Here is a 10,294-nt window from a genome sequence, read left to right on the forward strand (position 1 = left end):
CTCTGGCTGAGCGATCAGGGGAGAATACAGATCTCAACGAGGGCCGCACTAAAAGCCTCCTTAGCCAGACGAACAGGCAGGGCAAGATGAATGCGCACACAAAAAAAGTATTTTAAAGAGCCCTCATCAGTCTCCGTGACCTCAGACGGCCTTCCATCGCAGGATCCAAGAGGTCTTATGGAGTCTGCTCAACTTCAGATTTTAAAATCCAAAGTGCCAGTATCAGGTGGCATAGGAGGAAGCCCAATTACCCGACCCCACAATGGCGTGCTCTGTTCCTGTGAGTCTCTCACTTTCTCTGGTCTCCTTGTGTGCCAGTGTCCAGTCTTCCTAGCCATGCCCCTTAATCAAACCTTACTGTTTAAATGTATAACGGCCTAATTGAATTGCATAAAATGTTTAACTCTGCCAGGATAATGACATTTAAAAAAACATGTGGAGGTTGATAATTTAGTAAGATTATTTATAATTATTAGTCCTTGGCAGGTGGTGATGAAATGAACTCTAACTACCTCTGATTAAGCTCTCATCGCCATGTGATTCATTATTAAGATTACTTTTTCAGAGAGCACAACAGATACTCCTTGTTTCTGACCCTTTAAATGATCAAAATATTCACTGTTTTACAAGACTAACACATTGTGCGGTGGAATATTGAGCTCCTGGAAATATGCATCCTCTGATTCACCCCTGATTTTCTTCCAAAGCAAATAAATGTAACACCTGACCCCTTGGACCCCCTTCATAATTACAGCCTAATCCTCACCCTTTTATACAATAAAAGTGCACATCAATCAAGAGCAATAAGTCGAGTGAATAATAAGACGTCATTTCAGCCCTCACTCCTCAATGCTTCCCCTATGACATCAGGCCCAGGTGTCCTCTTTGATATCTGCTATTATGGGCACCGGTTCTGTCCTGGTGTTAAAAGCCAGGAGCCATTCTCTTATAAGGGTGCATTGGTAATGATGCATTAAGCCAAGGATCAAAGTCCAATCAGCCCGACTGAGTGTACATGGAAAGGGCCTGGCATGGGGTCTAAGGGGTCTTTGATGGAGCCTGTGTTTAATTCACAATGCCTGACAGTGCTTAATGGAGCTGCATTTCCCCCCTACAAGTCTTCAACAGGCAAATCCTGGACGATAATGAAGACCCAGGGTGAGAGAGGTGCAGTAAAGGTAACCCGAAAGTTAAAACGGCGCGTGGACATTCTTGTTGAGGACAGTCTTGTTGACCCGTTGACTGATATTGTGTCCTGTCCTAACCCCCCACGCTTGACTTGGATCTCTGTGTGGCCTCCTCTGTCTGACTCCACATGTGGGTGTGGGGGGGGGGGGGGCGACAGTGGTACAGGAGGTAAAGAAGTCGTTAAGTAATCAGAAGGTTGCTAGTTCGATTCCCTGTCGAAGCGTCCTCGAGCAAGACACTGAACCCCTAATTGCTCCTGATGTGCAGTGTGCCATCAGTGTAAATGTAAAATGTGTATACATTGTAAGTCGCTTTGGATAAAAGCGTCTGCTAAATGACTAAATGTAAATGTAAAATGTAAACGTGTGATGGTGCAGTGGGACTGTGTGTGATATAAAACAATGGCGCAGTGCTCACAGTGGCAATGTGAATATGCAGTGAAGGAAGTCATCTGTAACACATTTGAAATGCTCAAGATGAATGAATATGTACAAGAACACATGACCCATACCTCTGTCACTTCCTTTCAGTGGAAAGATGAATGCATTGCACACATTGTTTGGGTTGTAAATGATAAGGTACTCCATCTCTGGAGCGTATTGCTTGTTCAGCTGAAAAAAGGCATAACATTGTGACTTTTAAGAAACACTGTATTCTGTATTAGTTTGCAATAATACTTACAATATTATTAGCTTACAATAATGCAGTCGCTTGGGGAAATCCTGATGACACTGTCATAACTGCTTTAATTAGGAAGGCGTTACCTCTGTCAGTACTGTTAATATGACATTCATTATAGTAGTTTTGCCATTTAAGCTCTTCGAGCTGTCAGAATGATAACATTAGTTCAACACAGTCTCAGTGAGCCCAACAAAAGCATTCGCCTCTAAAACAAACCCACCGCAACCTTCCTCCAGTATGGGGTTTTGGTGGAGGAGACGGTTATCCCCTATAAGGACTTCACATTACCTCATCCACTCCCTTCATGTCTATTAGCTCAGCTTCAGCTTGTCGCCTCGTATGCTATCCAATGTCAAGGGTGTGGTGGAGGTGGTGCTTATTGTTATTCATGACAATCTCAATCTGGATGGCCTTCTAATGACATGAAGATGCTCCAGAGCACAGATTGGTTTTCATCTCATCAAAATTTCCACTGCAGGCTGCTGGGAAGTAGCTGAGAGAGGGATGTACTGTATATGCACTCACACACTCTCACACACACACACACACACACACACACACTCACACACACACACGCAGTCACCCACAAACTCACTCATCCACAGACACATAAACACACACACACACACACACACACACACACACACACACACACACACACACACACACACACACACACGCAGTCACCCACACTCTCACTCATCCACAGACACATAAACACACACATACACACACACACATGCTCACTCACTCACAGACACAAACCTTGTGAGTACTTTTCACTTGAGAAAAGGGGGATGATATACTGGAGTGCTACGCTGCATAGTGATGACGTTGGCAAGCTACTTCACATCATCCAACTGAGTTATCATTCTCTGCAGGAATGTCACAACCTCCTGCTGGTATATTGGGTTTTAATTAAAACCAGTCGTTGTTTGATAGCAGGATATTTAAATGATCTTTATCACAGACTGTTATCAATACAGCCTGATGATTAGCTTGTAACAATGTGGAACAAGGAACTGTAATGAGCATGCATCTCACACAAGGTATTTCATTCAGAGAGAATTCCCAAGTGACAAGTTCCTCAAGCGCTCAAGTACGCCTTCCATAATTAAGCTCCATATATCAGTCAATGTGTAATTATGGCAACAACCACAGAAAAAAACAACAACAACAACAACAATTACAATAATAATGCTGGAGATGCAATGGATGCAAAGTGTATTGTTTGCCGTCCAGTGCACTGCCATTGTATTTGTGCTGGAGTCCAATAAGCTGGCATTGGCAGGCCAGCCGTGGCACGCAGAGCCGTAGTTGCAGAGAGCACTTCACGCACATGTCGGGCGCTATTCTCTCGTGCGTGCTGACAGTGAAGCCAGCCGTGTGGGTACGGAGCCATCACACATTAAGCCACTCGGCATGGCACAGTGGGGGGGGGGAGTGGAGAGTGTCAGAGTAGCCTTTCTCTCCCAGCTCCTCCATCGCTCGCCCGTTTGCTATGATAGTGATAGACTGAGTCATGGCCACGCTTAATGCCTCCGCTTCCCCAATCAATCTAAATCAACGGATCGCCCAGCGCTCGTGGTGGAGACCTCCTGTTTGAGCTGCGTGCTGCTGAGCGAGTGATGGGATGAAGGAGACTCACATCCTCTGATTGTGTTCTCTTTTTACGAAAACGCCGACACAGATCCCTGTAGGCTTGTGACAGGCCCTAAGGGCTTAGTTTGTGTGTGTGTGTGTTTGCCATGATTCCGTTTTTTGCCAAAGAGACACGCTCACCATGACAACTGTTAAATCTCTACTCGGCGACACACCTGGTCGTCGCATTAGTGACATTTTCCTCTGCGGCCCACCCGGGGAAAACCTTGGAACATTCAACAGAATTCAGAGAGTGATCATTTTTTGAAGGTTTCTTTTGAAAGCAAGCCTAAATAGCCACCAGGAGGACAAATAGCATAGAAACCTCCAGGGACACCATGCCATCACATCACACTCTCCCCTGTTGTACGTTAGATAGGAGGTTAGATAGCTGGACATGTAACGCATGCTTGCTTTCTAACCAATTGTGGCATTGCAGACCCTTACCCGACTTCCTATTGCTTCTCTTCTAATTGTAATCCTGTAATCTCTGAAGTTCACTTATTTTGTGAGTATGAGAGCAACACCCTGCCACAGTAACAAGCCATTAGCTTATGAAGTCTTCTGACCCAGTTATGTCAAACCATTCAAAGGAGCCTCCTCTGCAGCTTCCATGCAGTAATTCTGTTCCAGTGAAAAAAGGAAGCACTTCAGTAGAACTTGCTAGATAGTGCCATAGATACATAATTCATTGTGATGCCATTAACAGTGCGCCGTAATGCATTGTGATGCAGCCAAAATGGCCACCATCAAGGGATTTAATGAATTGGTGGTGCACAGATCCGGAGCGATGCACATTTTAAACAGGCAATAACAATATTATTATAGCAATGCATGGCAACATCCAAAATGTCACAGGGCAATCATCCTCGGTGACAGTGCAAATATCTGCTCATTCTATGCTGGGTTGTCCTGGCTATTTGATAAGCATGACAAAACTCCCGAGAGAGCGAGAGAGAAATGGAGGGAAAAGAAAGAGGGAGAGGGGGAGACAGAGAGCAGTCCTGAATCATGGTCATCAAATCACAGTATGATACAGTGTGACAAAGCAGTCCCATAATTCATGATTCATGACTTCTGCTGCTTAGAGCACAAACACATCTTTGACAGACTATTCTCTTGGCTGCAGACAGCATAAACACAGAGAAGGCAGCTCATAAATGTTTCCAGTACTCTGACTTTGTATTTACGGTAAGGAGAAGACAAAAAAAACACCAACCAACCATGACTCATGCTTTCTCCTTCAAAGTAGTTTTCGCTGTGTGGTGAAGAGGAGACTACGTGTGCATGTAATGTTTTACTTTTTAATGACCGTGTCAAACTAGGTACTTAAAGAACCTAGACATATCTACTGACATATCAGAACTAATGGAAAATAGAATTTTAAAATATGTGTCTGGTTTATAAGGTTATACTGGAGACCTGACATTGGATTTTAAAAGCATAATTTAAAAGTATGCAGATGCAGAAGCTTTGATGAATTTGAAAAAAAAAATGGCCTTCTGAACCTGTGGTCTGTTAAGCTGAAGTTACTGACTAAAGAATGTCATGTATTAGGATTCAAACCAACATACTATTCATTTCACCAAAATACTGCTGTCTGAAAGAAACCTTTCTTGCATATTTCTAAACAAAACATGAAGGCAAAATTATAATTTTTTTTTTTTTAGTATTCTATTCCTGACACAGAAAATGTACCAATACCATTTTCTCAAAGTCCCCACTTAAATTTTAAGGTAACAACTCAGAGAGATCCGCTTTTTGAGCTGAGGAAAACAGAATCATACCTGATAAAGCATTCTGGGTAGACATGGAAACCGTAGAGAAACAATGAGATACACTGATGTGGGTATGATTCATCTGTTATGTACAGAATTACTGTCCTCTCCAGAACAGTTTTTATTTTATTTTTATCTAACTACATCTTTAATGTCAGGCCTCTTATTTGTTTCTATCCTCTGTAAGGTGGAATGGTAGAGAAGAAGATTCCAGAAGATTATCACTCCATTTACATTCCCCTGCCGTGTTCCAGTGGACAGCCTGTGCATCGGCAATGAGCCCCCTGAGACTAAACGTCAGCTAAAAAGGGAGACAGGTGTATGTCTTATTTTAGGCAAAGCATTACATTAGCCGACTCCCAGATGCTGAAGTACACGCTGTTCCTCAGACACGGGGCTGAGTGTCAGATACTTACTCCCAAGGTCTCGGCTAACTGCTCATAATCAAAGACAACGAAGCCTCCAGCCTCAGGAAAACAGCGCGGGCTCATCATTATCATCAGTAATGGGTGTATCTGACTCCAGCGGGGCCACTCCGGGTCATCTCATGCTGCTAGCTTTTTAAATAGCAATCAGGATAAAAAACCAAGCTGTAAAATTGTTCACACAAGGAGCCAGAGATGAGGAGACTGAGTATTCTCAGTTGGCTTCAGAATCGGTGAGACATTTGCAAACATGTGGCACTTGACACCTCAGTGTGTTTATGTGTGAACGTGCACATGACACAAGGCAGCGATTTCATTGCTTGATGACTACTAACACACTCCGCTCTCCATGGCCGCTTGACTTGTGACAACACAGACCTGCAATGAATCACTCACGCAAAGGAGCGGATGCACACACAACATAACTGTAAGAGTCTGTGTCATGACAGTCTCTGTGCTGAAGGTGAACGATACATTCAGTGCCCTCCCAGTGTCACCTCTTTCTGTGCTGAAGGGGAACGATACATTCAGTGCTCTCCCGATGTCACCTCTCTCTGAGCTGAACGATACATTCAGTGCTCTCCCGATGTCACCTCTCTCTGAGCTGAACGATACATTCAGTGCTCTCCCAATGTTACCTCTCTCTGAGCTGAACGATACATTCAGTGCCCTCCCAATGTCACCTCTCTCTGAGCTGAACGATACATTCAGTGCTCTCCCAATGTTACCTCTCTCTGAGCTGAACGATACATTCAGTGCTCTCCCAATGTTACCTCTCTCTGAGCTGAACGATACATTCAGTGCTCTCCCGATGTCACCTCTCTCTGAGCTGAACGATACATTCAGTACCCTCCCACTGTCACCTCTCTCTGAGCACACTATCAGCGTAAGCATGCAAAAGAAATAGCTGAAAAAGGCCCTCTGCCAGCAGACAGCCAATGGAGATTTAGTACCAGACTAGTGGGGGTCACTTGAAGAAGGAGTTCAATTGAGCCCACTTTCCCAGCATGACTGCACACAGTTCAGAGTCACATGAAGAAAACATGGCAGTAATCACAAGCAGCATGCCAGGCCAGGTAAGGGTTCCAGACCTTTAGACTGGTCTGGATGCAGTGGTGTATCTTGATACATGGAGAGGTGCAGGGCACTCACAGACCACACAGCCCCCCTTTGAGGTTTGAGGTCATCTTTCTCCAACACTACACCCATGTGTGGCTACCCACCTCACTGCCCCCCCCCCCCTCCCCCCAAACCACTGTGATGTGTTAAAATGTCTGACAATATATGTACACTGAGAGGTTGATGAAGTCATCTTTCTAGGTAAGCAGTACTACTTTTGAGCACATTGATATGAAAATATTATGCAAGGCCCATGGAATCTCTAGCACTCTGGCTTTACACTGCGGGTAAAAGCAGGTAAGCCCTGCTGTGTGAGCTGGTGCCATTCTGGAGCTCAACTCTTAAATGCCACGTCTCTGGAGGCTGGTGAAGATCGATCTCCAGCTCCTGATACAGAGCAGCCTCTGAGGGGAGGTGAGAATCATAGCACCTTGGACAGCACTGACACTCTATGAACACAAGCTGATGCTGAAAGACCAGGGAAGCGTGGGCTGACATGCATGATTTAGACGCCTCTCCCTCGGGTTACAGAGGTGCTGAGCTCCAGGTAGAAAAAGAGACACTGCATAGCTTTGCATAGTAGGTAGAGTAAACCAAGGAAGTAACAGAAAGGGTTTTTCCTTTAAAAGTTTAATTTGGAATCGAATAGAAGAAAAAGAAAAGCCTTTATTGTCATTGTATTTGCGAAATATGGAGCATACAGCGTAATTTTGAATGAATGCGTGGCGTTCAATGTTAACTTTATGCCTAATGTAACTAACCACCAACCGGTAATACTAGGTGTATACACACACCTAATTTGATCTAAAGTGATCTAGTTTTAAAAGTGGTTTGCTCTAATTTTATGTGCAGTAAACCCAAATGTTTCACAAAGTGTGGTGCAACTGTCCGAGGGGCCGGGGGTTGGGGCCTCTGAATAAAAGCTTCTATGTACACGGTGCACAACCACTCACATATACATATAACAAGCGTATTCAAACTGTTCCTAAACTGTCGAAGTTTAGTTAACGTCCGTAAAAGATATTCGTGAGCATGCTGGAAGGATTCCTCATCCGTGTCCTCTCCAGTTCTTTCCCATTCCGTGGTGTTTCAGGAAGTGAAGGCAGTTTCAAAGGGTGACCTCTGGGGTGGCCCTTCGTCTCTGCCCGACGTCTCCTTGTTAATTGGGCGAGTGCATCGCCGACTCTTAAGCTCTGCCTTATTAAAAAGGATCAGATGTGCCGCTGTCATGGTGAGGCTTTCATCCACGACGAAAAAAAAAAAAAAAAAAACACGCCGTATCCCCGAAGATATCCTCTTTTGCTGTCGACGCGTCTTTGTTCTCCAGCTAAACACTGCATCTCAGTCTTATTATTGAAGACAGAGGACGAGGTGTGCGAGAGAGAGAGAGGACAAAACCCGATTAGTCTGGGCTAGTCTGTGTTCTCCCTCTTCTCTAGGGTACGTGCACAGAGGGACACCAACATAACACCCCCCCCTCCCCGCCCCAAATGTCTTATCTAAATTGTCAGCGGCACACAGCCTTGAGTTGGGTGTTTTATCAGCTTGTCTCATCGCTCTTGCCCTGAGCTGTGCTTTTGGCTGAATTCAAAACTGCACACAAAATGGGTGACCTTGGTACAGTACTTTAAGGTGAACACTCTCTATTTTCTTCCATTACTGAGGATGTGAATGGTGGTTGTAATGCTGACAATACTGACAATCCTCTTGGTTGTATGAACCTGGTACGTTGAATCTGCAGTGCGTTGCTTCAATCCCATTATGATCAGTCTGAATTAGTGCTCAGATTGACATTGTATATTACACACTGTGCAGGCATAGAAGTCAAACATAGCACTAATGATGCATAAGGGGGGGGGGTTTGCCATGCAATGCATTACTCATGCATAGATAAACCACATTGCAAGGTGTCGGGGATCTGCACTGTGAATGTGCTGCCCCCTGCTGTGAGCGGTGGGGATTTGTACGGCCATTTCAACTGAGAAGACGTGACAAGCGTGACAGGATGGATTTGTATGGCCATTTCACTGAGAAGACGTGACAAGCGTGACAGGATTTTCTCTGACACTTATGAAGACATGAACACAGCAATGGCAGCATTTCAAGTTGACTTTTTTTTTAGTGCACACCTTTTAATTGAGCATTAAATGTCAAACATGTTTGTTCATGTACACAAGTCGCACATTCAACGTTGTAGATGTGGCACACATATAGCAATGACCTCGTAGTCATTTCCCTGCAGATAATGGCATTGGAAAGGTTTGCAAGAAAGGAGCTTTAATAGGCTGTGTTCACACAAAGAAATAGTGTAATCATTTTCTCATATGTCTTTCTCCCTTAAATGCAAAAAAGTGCAATCTCAATAATATGGCAAGAGCACACCATGAAAAAAGAAGGGTTACTGGATTCAGAAAACAAACAGAAATCTAGCTTTGCCCACATTATTCAGAAAACAAACAGAAATCTAGCTTTGCCCACATTACATCAATGTCAGACAGTCCTGTGGACAACTGCTAACCACCACCTGTGACAGAGGAAGATGAACACCTGAACAAGGTCAGATAACAGGAAGAAGAATTAGTAGAATTAAAGTGTCCAGGAAGATTTATTGAAGTGGTAAAAATAAGGCTTATTATTTACATTAATATTGTGTGTGTGTGTGTGTGTGTGTGTGTGTGTGTGTGTGTGTGTGTGTGTGTGTGTGTGTGTGTGTGTTTGAGCAGTTCTACTCTCAAATGTACCATTTGGCAGACAATAAGGACAGAAGTCACAGGTCACACAGACACTGGCACAGGATACAAGGCCTGGGCAAGGACACCGATTCCCCTGGTGTGATAGGCTGATAACCCTGCACAGATCTGCAAATGTACTCCTACAGAAGCCATTCTATTCTGGTCAGCAGTGGCATCACATGCGCACACACACACACACACACACACACACACACACACACACACACACACACACACACAGATCTGCAAATGTACTCCTACAGAAGACTCTACAAGGCCATTCTATTCTGGTCAGCAGTGGCATCAATGGTATACACTGGCAGTGTATGTATGCATGCACACACGCACGCGCGCACACACACACACACACACACACACACACACACACACACACACACACACACACACACACACACACACACACACACGGCGCATACACACATACACAATGGGTCACAAGGCAACTACACCAGTCTAATGCAATGTTATGCTTTTCTCTCACACCTTTTTGTTTACTGTACTAAGTAAGTCACCCCCTGCTAGTAGTATTCTCCCTGTGAGATCATTGAGCAAACAACACTTACACATTATCTATCAGTTGGATTAACAGAAACACCTTATCTATCAGTTGGATTAACAGTATTTCCCATGATCAATATGATGTGTTCATCAATAAATGCAAAGTGTATTGAACCGATGCAAAAATATTAACAGGTCAAAAGAATACAAT

Source organism: Clupea harengus, chromosome 13 (assembly GCF_900700415.2).
Source record: "Clupea harengus chromosome 13, Ch_v2.0.2, whole genome shotgun sequence".
NCBI classification, from domain to species: domain Eukaryota; kingdom Metazoa; phylum Chordata; class Actinopteri; order Clupeiformes; family Clupeidae; genus Clupea; species Clupea harengus.